The sequence below is a fragment of the Hydra vulgaris genome, chromosome 08, assembly GCF_038396675.1.
Source record: "Hydra vulgaris chromosome 08, alternate assembly HydraT2T_AEP".
Lineage (NCBI taxonomy): Eukaryota > Metazoa > Cnidaria > Hydrozoa > Anthoathecata > Hydridae > Hydra > Hydra vulgaris.
This window is the reverse complement of record NC_088927.1, coordinates 68548720-68565937: the sequence shown is the minus strand read 5'-3', so window position 1 is coordinate 68565937 and position 17218 is coordinate 68548720. Positions and strand designations below refer to the sequence as shown.

General features: G+C 27.1%; 2 long non-coding RNA genes across 5 annotated transcripts in view; one reads left to right on the top strand and one right to left on the bottom strand.

The window, feature by feature from the left end:
• The window catches only part of LOC136084092 (uncharacterized), a 29110-nt gene extending 27498 nt beyond the window's left edge, over positions 1-1612 (top strand). The window contains exons 5-7 of one of the 3 annotated variants that reach the window (XR_010640326.1): positions 146-245; positions 658-799; positions 1290-1606. This is a non-coding gene — a long non-coding RNA (uncharacterized LOC136084092). Of the gene's footprint in view, positions 1-145; positions 800-1289 lie in introns of all 3 variants that reach the window. The other 2 variants (XR_010640327.1, XR_010640325.1) reach the window with 2 other exon arrangements.
• An 11341-nt stretch (positions 1613-12953) lies between these two features.
• LOC136084090 (uncharacterized) lies at positions 12954-15042 on the bottom strand. 2 transcript variants are annotated; one of them, XR_010640324.1, is made up of 4 exons: positions 14795-15042; positions 13893-13916; positions 13512-13554; positions 12954-13135 (listed from the first exon to the last, which is right to left on the bottom strand). It is a non-coding gene; the product is annotated as an uncharacterized LOC136084090 (long non-coding RNA). The 2 variants fall into 2 exon arrangements; XR_010640323.1 differs by lacking the exon at positions 14795-15042 and having other exon boundaries at positions 13893-14788.
• Between the last annotated feature and the right edge of the window lie 2176 nt (positions 15043-17218).

Sequence of the window (17218 nt, the reverse complement as noted above, 5' to 3'; positions counted from 1 at the left end):
CTCTTTTATCTATAGAAATATTTTAGTATTTTAGGCACCACATAATGAGGATACGACTGCTAAAGCAGTTGCTTTAAAGCCTCTGCTACCACTTAAAACTCAAAAATTTCCTGTTTTGTTTCATTCCTGTATATTTTAACTTTAGTCAAGTCCTCATGATTTCTCTAATACAAGTTTATTGTGGATGCACGATAGTATGCTAGGTGTTTGTAGTCGTCTTAACGTTGAACCAGTTTGTGCACAAGGTTTGAATATTTGTAATTTTTTTAATTTGTAATTTGTAAAAAAAGTGATTGAAATATTTTTGTTGTGGTGATCATAACGGGGCGGTTTCTTGTGGATGCTTACATTCTACGTGAATTGACATCCAGTCTAAGTTTAATAACCTGGAACAACAACAGGGAAAATTGTTTGGCTCGTGTTTGCAGTGTTCTCGTTGATAAGAATACCTCAAATATCCAATTTCCTATTTTTACCTCTCTACTGCAATATACTGATGTTGCTAAGCACCCAAAAAATATAAAGTTTTTTTTATGTGTTTGATTGCAAAAAAGAACACCTCTTATTAAAAGATTCTAATATGAATGATAAGATTTTAATATGAAAGATAATACATTTATACTGTTACCTGATCATTTTTAATTGTCATGAATGAAGCTTGAAGAAGGAATGACTGTCAATGAACATATTTTTCGTGTCTTAAACAAATTGCTGACACATGACCTGCACTGAAATATCAACAGGACTGGAAGTCATGGCAGAACACAGTTTTTTGATAATCTGGAAAATCTGCTCAAAAGTGAGTTAAATTCAATGTTACTGTGAATATTTTTGTATAAATAAGAGTCTGTTAGTGAGTCAACAATTTGACTCATAGTGTTTGATAAAAGGCAGTAACAAAAAGTTTGATTTAAAGACAAAAATAATGAGTAATAAAAATGAAAACTTCTATAGATGTTATCAATTGTCAAATTGTTGTGATAAGTTTTAAATGTGATATTTTTTATTATAACAACTATTTTACTTGTATACTAATTTACCTAAAAATTATTTATTATAAAATATAAAATTTATAAAATATATATATTTTTTATATAATAAACATTAGTTATATAATTATAAAAATTATATTATATACAATATGATTCTATAAAACAATCTGTTATACGTGTGATTCCATATATTTAACTATAGTATTTGAACATATGATTATATTTTTTATTTAATTAATATTAAGTGATTGTTTTGTTACATTTATAGCGTCAACTATTCATTTTTTTTCCCGGTAGCACGACTAAAGAAATTGAATTGAAAGTGGATCGATTTTTTAACAATGCCAAAGATTGTTCTGTGGTGGTCGACTGCGGCGAGGTCTAAAAAATACCGATGTTTCAATCGAGGAAGACAAAGATGACAATAGTAACGAGGGTAGTGAAGAAGACAGTGTAACGATCCTCAATAAAAAAAAGGAATATCTTTTTAAATAACTATTAGTATTGTGTTTTAAATAAGTTTTTATATGGATACTTTTATTATAAGTTGTAATGCTTTAAATAAACAATATGAATAACAAACTATAAAAATCCATAAAAAGAAGTTTTTGTTAAATCACTTATAAATAAACTATTTAAAAGATGTCAAACTTTATAGAATTATAATAATTTAACTATATAAATTATGTTATTTTTTTTTTAATATTTTGTTTAGAAAAAAAGAATTTAAAAAATAACCACACTTTACTACTCATCTTTTGAGTAGTAAGGCGTGGTTTTTAATTTTGGTCGCTTCAGGGCTAGCCCTTAAGGAACCCTTATATTCGGCGCAGACATGTTAGTTTTATAAATTTAAAATATATGGTTTAAAATTACTTTAGAAGAAAAGAGTATATTTATAATTCTGTGTTAAATTTTTGTTAGTTCATTTTCTTTTTTTATTGCATTTGTTGTACGCTGTTTTAATTTATCAAATCTAATGAGTTTTACTGAAGTTTTTTAAGTAGTTTGAAATAAGTATTAAAGCTATACTTTTTTTGATCAATTCGTGTTTGAGAGTTGTTAATAATTTAGTTCAATTCTCCTTATTTCTAAGATTTATGAAATATATGGTAGATTTGTTTTTAATATTTAGATATTTTTAGTATTATAGGTAAAATTGAATTAGATTTGTGGGAAGTATTTTAGAAAAATCTTTTTTCACTGCTTTTGAAAAATTAAAATAATAAAACTTTTTAAAAATATTTAGCAAGGTTTTTTAATAATGCGAAAATTTTTCATAAGTCCTTAACCAAAAGAGGATTTTAAGAAGTCCAACTATTTTTGTCCATCGCCACCATTTAAAAAAGTTTTTATAGGTAATCGGCAACTAGGTTTAAAAGTTCTGAAAAAAACTCATTGTTGTTAAAGTTCTTTAGGTAAATTCAGTTTTAAATCATTGGGTAACAATAATACTTCTAGCAAAAAAGAAATAGATTATAAACAATACTCATATCGTATCTTCCATAAATTACGCAACCCTGAACTTATTTAAAAAATAGAAGTAGTAGATCACTTGCTCTTTTGTAGGGTGATTTTCACTGGACTTGGACGCCTAGTTTTATTTTCGGTTTAATTAAAGACCCTGCGAGGAAAAACTTTTGATCTTTTTTGTTTTTTTTATTATTTAAATTCAACGTCACGTAAATTATGGACAATACCTAAGTCCTTGACCAAAATAAGATTTTCGAAGTCCATCTAGTTTTTTTGTTTCGTTGTAAATTCTACTGGTGGAGTGTTAAGTCCTACGGCTTACCTTCTCGCAGTGCACTTCGTTAAATAACTTAGGCACGTTTTACGCCTATTTTATGAACGAAATAGCCAAGGCACCACGTAACAGCTTCAATCTGAAGTTAGTTTTCTCAACTAAGTTAAACAGTTACATTAAATATAAAAGCTTTTAAATTATATTTGAAAAGGATTTCAATATATAAAACAGTTTATGTAGATTTTATTATCATACCGGAAGTCAAAAGTTATACAAACACACCGGAATTCTAAAGTTAACAAAAAGCTATGTTACTCAAAGCAGTGTGACACTCATCCCTTTAGCAATTTTCTACAATTCAAATATATAAAATAATAGCGTGGGTGTGAAAGATGTTACATCATAACAAACAACGCATGCAAGCAGCAAGGAAGAAAATATAGTTTTATTAAAATAGTTTCGTCTATTCTAATTCACGGGCTGTTTCTTTTTCGATTCTGATCAATGCTAGACTGCCAATTCTCGCCCAATTGTAGATGGGTGGGATGGTTCGATTAGTTTGAGAGAGTAAACACAACGGTAAAAATTAGATTGGGCCGACAAAATAATAGATAAAAATATTATTAGGTAACATTTTATTTTTGCAAAATGTGCTCTTACTTTTGCGATTACACTGTAATCTAGTGATTACAATGTAGTCTAAGACTTGCTTTACTTTTTATTAGTTGTGTTTTTTTAAAAAGTTTTTATTATAAAAAGAATAGAATTAAACTTTTAATTTTTAATAGATTTTTCAATTTTGATACTTTTTATAAATTTTTATATATTGTATTCCAAATACCTTTAAACTATTTATCTACTCTCGATACCATGTATAAGCTTCAAACTTTTAAAAATATAAAAAAGTTGGATATAAATCTCATACCTTTAAGATGTATTTTGAATTAGTAATGAGCGCCACTTTGTACTTCGTGTACACAGTCGTGTTAAACTTGTTCTTTAGGCTAAAACTAAAAAGAAAAAAATAGGGTCAAACAAGTTTTCACATTTATCTTTAGCAATATATCTTTGTCAATATTGACAAAGATATTATATTTAAGACATAAGATATTTTTTTCTTCTTAGTTTCTTGCTATTTAGAAAAAAAACAAACTTGGAACTTAAACAAAAACTGTGTCATTGGAAATACTCGTCTAGATACCTCAATCCCAAGATATATAGAGAATATAAAAAACACTGACCAATATTTTACCGACCATCACAAAACGGCTAAAAATTGATACTTTTATTTTACTATTATTATATATCAATGATGCGTTTTGTTTAAAACGCTGTTACTGATATGAGTTTTATATTTAAAGCAATTTAACTATCTATTAAATTAAATGCCTATTAATTTTATATATGACAGATTGTGTATGGGGTTTTAAAGTTGTTCGTTTGATTTTTTTAATAACAAATGTCTCAAGAAAATAATTCCTTTTTTAATATAAGGAGATGGTCTATCCAAATCATCAAAGGTAGTCAAAGTCCTGCAATCTTTGATACCTAAGACACAATGTTCATTAATTACTATCAAATTGCACTCGGTATCAGTGTGACCGGGACAAAATTATATTTTTTGGCACAAGTTTACAAAAATTATCTTCTTTGATACGAGTTTTATCCATGATTTATAGGTGTAGTTACAATGAGCTTTTTAAATAAAGTTTGTTTAAAGACAGATAAGAATTCATATATGTTTTTATACGTCACTTCATGTGCCTATTCTTTTTCTTTTGAATATTTAATCCTATGTTACATTTGTTTCATGATTTCCAATTTCAGATTAATTTATCTCCTGAGCAATTTTCAACGCAATGTAATGGCTCCTTCAGTCAGTTGGACGACCTGGATGCAACGGTAGGCTTTAAACGTGTTGTCTTTAAGAGCATTTTTCTATAGAAAAGTTTTAAAAGCTGCCCACGCACGTTCATTTTCTCTCATGATAAGAATTTTATTTAACATGGGTTATCTGAAGGCTGGGTAAGCAATAATTTTTAGTTCAGTCAGTAAGCAAATTTAAACCTTTTAGTTCAGCTAGTGGGCATATTTGGGCTTATAAATATAATTCTACTTTCCACTAAATTAATTAAGGCATGTTTGAAAGGAAAACTAGGTATATTTTTTTTTGGTCAGCAAAAATCAACTACTCGCGCTGGTTCTGGCTCGCCACTGTTTATTTTGAAGTTGATTTGTTACAATTTTTTTTTTTTTTTAAATTTGAATCTGAATGCTTTGCCACGTTTAGTTTTCATATATTCTATGCTATGATTCTAAATTTTTTTGATAAAGTATTAGTCAATTATTGACTATTAACTTTATTGAAATTGTTATTATTAACTTACTGACTATTAACTTGACTATTAACTTATTATTATTACACGCTATTATAACGTGAAGTTCGAATTCAAGGGTATTTTTTAAAGTCAATAGTGTTAAGTACAAAATAAATGGGATCTTCGTTTCTAATATTAGATGGAATTAAAATCCCACTCAAAGTGTTTCAATAGTTTTTATACCAATATTCTGATATTCATCACCTGTCCAATACTCTTCTTCTGATATTCATGACCTCGTCATAAGAATTCGGATCAGACAAACAATTGATAAGCTTTTTATTGTGTGCTTTGTATCATCTCTGTCGATTTATTTATTCAATTACACTGGTCAAAAAAAGCATCTCGGAAGCCAGGTACTGCTTTTTTCTAATTTTTGGGTGCTGATTCCAAAAATACCATCAGTTTCTTTATATCAGGTCATATTTCTCTGATATCTATACCACTCTTTTTCACATTTAAACGCATTTTTAGTAATGCGAAATCTTAAAAATGACTCCTGGATATTACAGATATACAGTTTCCACGTAATTCCGATGAGTATATTCGTTACCTAATTATCTTAATCCAAACTAAAGCTAATAAAAAAGCGTATTCTATCATAACTTTACGGTTGGTGGGAAAATAAAACCAACCAAAAGTACGATGTTGAAAAAAAAAACAATTATGATGTTGCATACAAATGCAATATAAATGTATATGTCATTACTGTTAAATTTCATATTATTTGTATTAGTTGTGTATAAACTGTATTTATTGCACTAATCTATTTCAAACAATGTTTAGTATGGAATAAATATAGTAATAAAAAATATCTTGTGTGCACTTAAATTGGTACAGCTTAGAAATCTTTGAAAAAAGTTTTGAAAATCTACAAAAAAGTAATTTGAATCATTTCAAAGTAAAGAAACAATTGTTATTAGTTTGTTATCATTGTTAAATACTAATTCACCATGAGCTCCAGAGGATGTGTAAACAACCTAGACTTGCTTTGTTACATTTCTGGACTTTTTACTTCTGTAGAACATCACAAAACATTTTTGAAATCTGAGTTGGTCTATTCACTGTACTAAAATTATAAATGGGTAGTCTATTAGAACAAAAATGTATAAAAACATAACTTATTTTTGTTTCTATTATATATGTTAACCATTACATATGGGGCAGTCAGCCTTAAATGGTATCATACAAAGTGCCAGGTATCTAGAAACCAGACCTGGTACAACAAAACTACTTTAATTTCCAAAAGCAGTACCAAAAACTTAGCTATTATCACCTATGGCAACCGATACCGGGCACCATGACTGGGGCAAAAAGAAGACAATATCTTTTAATGGTTGTAAAAAAGCACAACGTGTGTTTTACAACATTAAAAGATAAAAAAAATCACTTCGTACTATTTAAAAATGAAATACTGAAATTATATGTATTGTTAAATATATATAAAATCAGCTTACATCAAATTTTAGTCTTTATGTATAGAACAAAGTTAGGATTGTCTCCAAAAATATTTGAATCCTATTTTAGTGTGATCTGTCAAAAATACGCTGCACGATTTTTGAAAAACAACTTCGTTGTTCCAAAATATAGTTTGAAATTGAGCTCACTCTCAATTAAGCATCGTTGACCATATCTATAGAAAACATTCTCATACATAGCTAATAAAAAGATAACCTCTCTAGATCTATTTAATAAGGAATCTAAACGCTTCTTCTTATTTTTGGATTACATTATGTATTACTTTAATTGTTTCTTTTAAATAAAGTTAAACTTTTAAAATTGATAAGATAAATTGAAAAGAAAAAATTTATTATCAAAATCCATATAACAAAGTTTATTAATGATATTACCTCTCTCTCAGAATGGTATGTGTATGTGTGTAATATTTATTTGTTTTTTGCTACTTTAGAAAATGGAAACAGTTTAGCAATTATTATTTGCTTCTTTATGTATTAAAACATATATAAAACAATAAGATATATTATCTTCTAGTTTATATATATATACGTCTTTTTAATACAATATTTGTAAATTACGATTTTATAGAAATGGTGCTTGGTGATAAGACATTATGTCTTTTTCTTGCTCCAGCTATTTTTTTTATTGTATATGTATGTATATAAAAATTTTATTTATGTTAAACAGCGGAATAAACTAAAAAAAAAAAAAAGATTAGTTTTTAAGTTATAATAAGTCATAATAAATAATAACTATATTTAATTAGAATATTTTGTTCAAGCCTAAATAGCGCATTTTTCTGTTGCTCATATTTGCAATTATGAAAATCTTGTAAGGTAAATGTTAATAATGTTATTTAAAAAGTATATTAAATATTATATAAGTTGTTTTATTATGAAACTTGTACATAAAAATAAAAATTTGATGCTTAAATAAAAGTTATTGAGTATCTGATGACTTTCGAATAGTTCCTTAAAATGTTTGAAGCAATTTGAACCTGAAATATTTTTTGCACCGTGTTTTTGTCTTTTAAACAGTATTCTTATTTTACTTACATGAGGGCTACACCAAACAATATTGGCATAGTTTATATAACAATGTTTGAGAGAAAAATAAAGGATTTTTAGGCAGTTTTGATTTAATAAATGTTTGGCTTTGTATAGTATGCCAATATTTTTTAAAGTTTAACCTCTTATCGTTCTTAAGTGTTCTCTCCGTGTCACATTTTCTTTAAATATCACACGTATAAATTTCAATGATAAAATAATTAGTTATTTTAGGGTTGCCAATATAAAGATCATATTGTTTTAATAGAATGTTTTGATTCTTGGGAAGCCGTAAGTTATAGTTATGTAATCAGATTTTCCTTCTTCATATGATCATTATTGTTTTCTTCCCAGCGGACATTGCACGTTCTAAAACACGTTCTAACAGTCGTCTATTCAACTTTTGTCGGACGTCGTGTATTTTCATCAAATGCTTTGAATATATCGTGAACAATATTATTAGAGGCATGGTCAGTTGAACTACTTTGTTCAAACCTAAATTGTTTATTAAAAGTAAAAATCCGATTGTATATAATTCTGTTAAAACAACTTATTAACTCTGTTGATGCAACTATTGAACTCTTTATCATATTTACCTGCTTTATCATATTTCGGTTTTACGCGTTGTACCTTAAAAATACGAGTAAAATTTTTATAACACTGCGAATATTATAAAAATTGCCTTTGATTAAATTCTTGACATCATTCAGTTTTTGGTAAGAATTATTAACTAAAGATTTTTGTACATATGCCTTGGGCGAAATGGATTCAATAACTTTTGTAAGACTTTTGTTGGAAGAGATATAACTTTCAAATAAGAAACAGCTACAAGTTAGTTCATATCAAAATATCAAAAACTTCGAATGAGACTTCTTAAGAAGATGATAATAATTATTTTTTGTTCGTAAATTTTTAAATTCTTAAAGATCTTATAAGTAGTTTAACATGCTCTGTGTGTAATGCAAAAAAGCTGAGTTTATTCAATAAACTTGATCTAAGAATGGGTTTTGCAAACAAACTTTTAATAAAATGCTTTTTTTGCGATTGGAGCAATGAATTTTATACATCTCCAACTTGTTCCTGTCCTCAAAATGCACCAATAACTGTTGATTTCTATAATGAAAATAACATTTCCACACAGGGGCGCAATCTATTTAAAATTGATGTTTGAAATGCTATTGCTTTTCGAGAAAATGGGAAAGTTCTTGCAGCAATAAAAAGTTTTGCTAGATGCCTCAACATGGAGTCATTATCTGAACCCAATTATCGAAACATAATCAGTCATTTGTATAAAGCTTATAATAATGTTGCAATAATAGCATAGTAAAAGCAGTTCGCGAGATTAAGTTAAACCCTGAAAACAAAGCTCATTTAGGCATCACAACATGTCGTGTTTCAGTAGATGGTACTTGGCACAAGAGGCGATTTTCATCCCTTAATAGTTACGTTACAACTATAAACTATGGCAAGAGTATTGATGTTTATGTAATGACCAAGTATTTCAGGCAGTGTCAAATTTGGAATAGAAAAAAGGGTCTGAAGAACACTAAAATTGGCTTTCCAAGCATAACTGTCCAATTAACCATCAAAGTTCATCGGGTGCAATGGAGTCAACTGGTACAGTGGAGATTTTCCAGCAGTCAGTTTTAAAAAACAACTTTATTTACGATGAGTATCTTGGTGATGGAGACACATCCTTATACAAATAAGTCTTTGCTTCTAATGTTTATAAAGATTATGGTATTAATCCAATTAAACTAGAATGTGTTGGACACGTGCCAAAGAAATGTGGAAACAGACTTCGAAATTTTCCTAAAAAGTTCAAAGGAAAAAAAAATTATTTTTTGTTCCTTTGAACTTTTTACGAAGATTTCGAAACAATTAACTCAATACAAAACTTTTATTGACTTGCCATCCGACAGAATTTAAATATCTTATACGCTATGAAAAAAGCTGTATTTCAACCATTTGGCATTGCTGTGGAACAGATAAAGGAGACAAAGTTCGACATCAGTTTTGTCCACCTGGATCGTCCACTTGGTGCAAATATAAAAATGATTTAATTAATGGGACTAACAATTATAAAAAGTGTATAAATTTACCATCATAGAGTTTTCAAACTTTGTTGCCAACATTTATAGAACTCAGAAGTGACAAGTTGGTATTAAAATTCCTTCATGGACAAACCCAAAATGCCAAGGAAGGTTTAAACAATATTCTATGGTCCCGTTGCCTGAAAAGCACTTTTGTAACAATAGATGGATTAGAAAATGGTATCAATTCTGCCTTCAGTATTATCTAAATGAAAATGTTTGTTGTTTTTATTTCTTAATGAAACAGTTTTAGAACGCAAAGTATGATCGACAGTAAATGGTATATCTATGAGTATGGTTGCAAACACAGATAATGTAATCTTGCTAAGTCTTTCAACTTCTACTCTTCAAGAACTAATTGACCGATTTCAAACCTATAGAGAAGCTAATTTTATAAAATTAAACACACACAAAAAATGGAATTTCTACAACAAGTCCTATTTCAATCAACGTTATTCAAACTAACGGAACTTCAATGTATTTTTAAAATAAATTAAAACACTAAAGTTTCCAATGCAATAAAGATACTAATTACAACATTGTAAAAGCTCTAGTTGAAATTCATTTTTGACAGTAGTCAGCAGTTGCTCATCTATATAACTCATTAACAGTTTCTAAGCTTACATATGGACTTGAGTTTTTAAGCTTACAAATTCACGAACTCTCATAGCAATATGCAATTGGTTTTAAAATCGTTTTTTTTTTCAAAATACAGCAAAAACTACCTAATCGTTTTTTTAGAGGATAAATAATAGAGTATAGAATAAGGAAAATAAAAAAACAGAGAATAAAATAGAGATAAAAAATAGAAAAATAGAGGATATTTCAACTATTCTTCTTCGAAACGAGGTAAATCTATTTATGAGGCTGTAAATTAATCAAGTTCGCTATTTACTGATATTAAAGCAGTTACAGGGAACACAAAAATGTTTTTTTACAAATGAAGTGATTGCTACATGTACTATTCTTGGTGTAAATTCCAGTGTATGATAGAATGGAAAAAAATTAAATTTACACAACCTATGGAAGAATTATTATTGTTGCCTTGTTATTCTGTTATTTTAAGTGTTATTCTTATTCTTGTTGCCTTGTTGCAACAATAATAAGAGAATTATTTCATTAAATTCATTATTTATTATCAAATTCATTATTTATTAAACATAAAAGAACAAAAAGTGTTTTTTAAAACTTTGTGTTGTAGCAAATACTAAAGCCTAACAACTCAAAATTGTGGCAAAATTTCACAAGAACTTTATCAAATGAAGATATTAAATACATATAGATAATGTTATAAGTTTAAAAAAATGTGTTTTGTGGTAAAGATTTATTTATCTTAAATTTTTACTAATAAATTGAAATTAAACATTAAAAAATTGAAATTAAACATTAAAAAATTGAAATTAAACATTAAAAAATTGAAATTAAACAAATATTCAAAAAATTTTAGTACAACAGAAAAAAGGGCAAGGCGAAACCGTCTTGAAAATATAAAAAATATAATTAATCATTTTATTAAACTTATGCAAAATCTGATCAAAAATAGGTGAATATAGACGCTAAAAAAAATTGCTCTAGTGCGCCTTTATTTTTATTTTATTTTTAGCGCCTCTTGAAAAAGTGCTCCCCCCCTTCCTTAAAGAAATGGTCTTTATATCAGGCTACGGGCCTGAATTAAATACCATTTGCATTTATACATACCAAATTTGTTCCTTGGACGCGTTTGGTATTTTTCAAATCTAGTCACCTTATATATATATATATATATATATATATATATATATATATATATATATATATATATATATATATATATATATATATATATATATATATATATATATATATATATATATATATATATATATATATATATATATATATATATATATATATATATATATATATATATATACAGAAAAATCACGTTAACTCGAAGTCAAAACAGGTATATATATTTTGTCCGACTTAGCAATTATACGAGGTAAGTGAAGTTCTCAGTATTTAGGGGAGAGCGGGGCTAGTTGGCAGCAGGGGTAAGTTGATGAATGCGTTTATCTGCAAAGAGAAGTCATCAGAGAGTCATCAGAAAGTGCCAATAATCTCAGGAAACGTTCCTAGTTGACTATTTTATCTTTCACTAAAGTATTGTAAGGATTTGCGCATGCGCATAAAAGATATTGTGATTTTTATGTTTTTTTTATCCACATTTTTGTAACTTTTACAACTTCTTTATTTTTTCGATTTTTTAAAGCAATTGCATCAAGTAACGTAACTTTGATTAAAGTTATACCTTGCATGGCTCAGTGAAATATGTCCAACCATCCATTTTTTATTATTTACCTTTTTCAGGGATCAGTAGGGGAGTTTGAGACCAAATAGCTGTCGGGGTTAGTTGGCAAAATATTGGTGGGGCAAGTTGGCCGTATATTTCAACTAAATCCGATTGCGATGGGACGTAATTTCAAAAGTTTCTATTTTTAATTTTTTAAAATATTATATTAAAACCGATTACATAGATAAATCACATAGATCACATGCAAAACTATAAACGAAAAACAGAGGCCATACTCCTAAAAATGCAAAAACAGAGGCCATAACTTCTAAAAATGCGAGAAAAAAAAGTGCTGTTGATGCTGTTTTATTAGAAGGAAATTCTATACGAAAAACAGCCATAGACTTTAATATCCTTGAAAAAAGTTTGTCCCGATACTGCAAAAAACAACTACATCATGGTCAGCAAATATCAGGTTACATAAAATCTAGGCAGGTCAGTTTATGTTTATATATATATATATATATATATATATATATATATATATATATATATATATATATATATATATATATATATATATATATATATATATATATTAGGTACGTGGACTGATTTTTTTAGATTGAGCATATCCTAGAATGTTATATATCATTAGAAAGCCCTTCAGTACAGTATTCTAAAGATGAAAATATTATTAAAAACGAACAATTTAAAAAAAAAGTTATGACGTTTTTAGTAGCAAATTTTCGATATATGGATTTATTGAAGAAACTGGTTCCAAAAAATTTTTTTTTCCACTAAAATTGTTATAACTTTGTCAAATCTTATCCAAATGCCTATACCTTGGTATCAAAAGATAGATGTAAGAGTAGGCTATAAGTTCACATAACTCTATAGATAAAAGGGGTGTTTAGAGGGATAGAGGGGGTACCGGAAAACCATCGTAACTTTAAAAAAATACAAGTTTTTCACACGAAAGAGTGTTTTTCTGATAAAATATGTTATCTTTATACATAAAAAGGTTATCTGATTTGCTTCCATTCCATTCCCAAATATCAGTGGTCTATTTTAGATTAAAGGGTGGATGTCTTTGTTACGTTTAAACACCGTCGTAGTGAAATGTTACATTTTGATAAATATTTTAACCTAAAAAACATTGATTATATTTTGTGTTAAAAAGTTTAAATTACATTTTCTTATTTTACATCATATACAAGTGGTGTATAAATTGACATTAGAGGTGGGACATGTGCCACGCCCAACGACCCCCCCCCCTCCCCTCCCAGTCTTATCCAACTTAAAAAAAAAATTTGTAAGATATTTGAAAAAAGGTTTTAAATTGAGTTTATTGAAAAAGAGAAATAAGTATTCGAAATTATTTTACTAGAGGAGGGGCGTGTGCCACGCCCAATGACCCCCCCCCCCTTCTTATTCAAACTTGAAAAAAATGTCAATGAAAATTAAAAAAAAAATTTTTAATTGTGTTTATTTGAAAAGGGAGAAATAACTTTACAAATCTCACCACATTACAAGATGCAAGTTGGAGTATCCACCCTAAAATGTCTCTAAAAAGTATATATAAAGACTTAATATATTAAAATTTCAATTCGATTTGCCTAAACAAAGAAATAATATATAATAATTGATTAGAAATTAATAACATTATAAATAATGTAAAAAAACAAACTATTATTTCAACATCAATAATGCAAATATAATTTTTAGGAACTGTAAACATAAGGTAAACTAATTTAAAATCAAATAACTATTAACAAAGTCAACAGTTTAAACAAACTAAAACAAGAATAGTAAATAAGTATGCAAAACACTCTTCACATTTACTGACATTTGAAATATTCTATATTCTAAAATCATTAACATATACAAACTGATACAAACTTACCAGTGATAGGCTGTGTAGATTCAACTAAAAATAACAAAAAAATTGTACACAAAATAATTTGAAATTGTCAACAGTAAGTTACAAATTTAACAATCGTCAAAGCTGTTCTGCTTTAAAATGTAATATAAAACAATTTAATATAAAACAATTTAATATAAAACAATTTAATATAAAACAATTTTATATAAAATTTAATATAAAACAATTAATTGTGAAAGTGATAGACTGAATAAATAATATGAACAACGTATTAATCAATGATAGCTTAAAAAATGTTAATGAGAGTAAAAACTCCACAGCACTTTGAGGGATAACACAATACTAATGCATTAAATAATGTATATAAATAGAAACATAAATTCAATAATCATTCAGAAACATTTCTAAATCATAAATTTACAAGCAGAAGATTGTGCACATGGAACTAAAGATAAAAAAAGTTTTTATAAAAATTTGTAATTGATAAGAAAGGTGTGTACATGTTTGCAAATAATAGTTTTTAAACTTACTAGTCATAGTAGTCGCTGAAGATGTAACTAATGATTTCAAAGTTGTAATTAAAAATAAATACTGTAACTGCCAAGATATGCATAAACATATTAAAAAGTAAAAATTTTTAAATATACCACTTATAGTAGATGTAGAAAGAACTGAGGTTAAAAAATACTAAAAAAAAATTTATATTTCAGTTGTCGAAAATATATACACATATTAAAAAGTAATAATTGGTAAACTTACGATTCGTTGAAAACAAAGATGTAATTAAAATTCAAAATTTGTAATAAAAAATAAATATTGCAAATAATGACTTTGAAATTAGTAATCTTTAAAATCTATTCACAGATTAAAAAGTTTTAGCAAATTCTATAATCATTAACATATACAAACTGATACAAACTTACCAGCGATATGCTGTGTAGATTCGATTAAAAGTAACAAAAATAGTTGTACACAAAATAATTTGAAATTATTAACAGTAAGTTACAAATGTAACAATCGTCAAAGCTGTTCTGCTTAAGGTGCAACAACTATACTAATGAAATGAAAATAAGCAATGAAAATATAACTATTAAAATATAAAGATAATATATTTATAAGCAACAAGATAACATTAGGAATAGTTATAAACTTATGTAAACAATAAACACAGATAAAGATAGTATACAATAAGTAAAAAACTTTAACTTAAGTTTTTTAAGTGTTTCTATATAAAAAAGATATTATAAATCTTTACTAACATTAACTCATTGTATACCATTTTCTCTTTGTGATTATGTTAATGTTTTTTTAATGAATAAACCCAAAATTTATGTAATTTATACTAATGAAATCTCAAAAAATCTACAAAAAGCCAGGTAGGATCTACTAAAAAAGAAATAAATATTAGACATGCTTATATAATGATTTAAACAATAACCCAAAGATAAAGAAGTATATAATCCAAAAATAATAAAAGACAATAGTAATGATATCTTTTGTTATATTTTAAAAACACGAAGAAGTTTTTTGTTAAGATTAAACTAATGAAGTATGAAATATTTTTATTTATATGTGATATCTTAATAAAATTGTCAACTGGTACTAACAATTAACAATCAATTCAATAGTTTAATAGGCTATTATAAACCACATATAAATAAGTATATTACATACTTCATTAATTTAATCTTAACAAAAAACTTCTTAGTGTTTTTAAAATATTAAATGTTAGTGTTTTAAAATATTAAAACTGTTGCAATTGAATACCAGCAGTTTTAATCTGAAACATTAATCTTTTTTTATATGTTACATAAAGAACTTTTTACATTAATCATTATATTTTGGATTTGAAAATAAGTTATTAATACTATTATCATGAATAAAAAAAATTGAACTTCTGTTATTATTTCTGTTAGTGCATCTAAAACAGTTTTATTAAGCTTGTTCATATTAAATTAAATCTAATAACATAAATTAAAATAATTTAAAATAAGATTTTTATTTGAATCGCCCCCTTATCCGGATTTCGGTCCCACCCGGATTTCGCTTAGCAAAAAATAAACAAACAGAAAAACTGAAATTTGGTACCTAAAGTCCAACACTAATTAGACTAATTGCTTATAATTATTTTTCGTTGAAATTTGGCATGTTTATAGAAAATGCATGAAGCAAACTATTTTAATAATAAAAAAAGCGGACTCTACATTTCTTCGACCACAAATCCAAGTGACAACATCAACCAAATTTTCATGCAAAATTCTCAGCAAAATACTCCATAAAAAAGTATGGTAGCGATACACAATATTTATATAAAAATCAAGCCAAACCTTTCTTCTTTACAAAAGTCGTCAAGGTTTATATATGTTTCTAAAAAGAACCACATCAAAAAACCGTTTGCCTAAGGCTACCTGAAAAAAGTGGTATACTTGGTATAACACTAATTAAACTAATTGCTTATAATTATTTTTCGTTGAAATTTGGCATGTTTATAGAAAATGCATGAAGCAAACTATTTTAATAATAAAAAAAGCGGACTCTACATTTCTTCGACCACAAATCCAAGTGACAACATCAACCAAATTTTCATGCAAAATTCTCAGCAAAATACTCCATAAAAAAGTATGGTAGCGATACACAATATTTATATAAAAATCAAGCCAAACCTTTCTTCTTTACAAAAGTCGTCAAGGTTTATATATGTTTCTAAAAAGAACCACATCAAAAAACCGTTTGCCTAAGGCTACCTGAAAAAAGTGGTATACTTGGTATAACACTAATTAAACTAATTGCTTATAATTATTTTTCGTTGAAATTTGGCATGTGCATAGAAAATGCATGAAGCAAATTATTTTAATAATAAAATAGGCGGACTCTACATTTCTTCGACCACAAATTCATGAGAGAACATCAACCTAATATTCAGGAGCAAAATATCCCATTAAAAAGTTAGTAACCATGCATAAAAGTATTTAAAAGATCAAGATTAGCTTTTCTTCTTTCCAAAAAGTATCTATGTGTATATGTGTTTCTAAAGAGAAACTCCACAAAACTACGTCTGTCTCACGCTGTCTAAAAAAGAGTTAAAAAAACGAGAACCAAAATTTTAGCATAAAAATCGGTTCCGTAAATCGCGATTTCCACGTACCTATAGTTCTATAGTTTGTTGGCTTTAGGAAGAACGGAAGGAAAAAAGTGATTCTTACGCCAACACATACGTCACTTTTAATTACTTTTGACTTTCGTCCAACATTTCCGTGTTGGACGAAAGTAAAAACCATTAATTTAATTACAAATTAATCGTTTTTTAAAAAAACCACAAAAACGCAAATTTAATTGACCAGAATGTT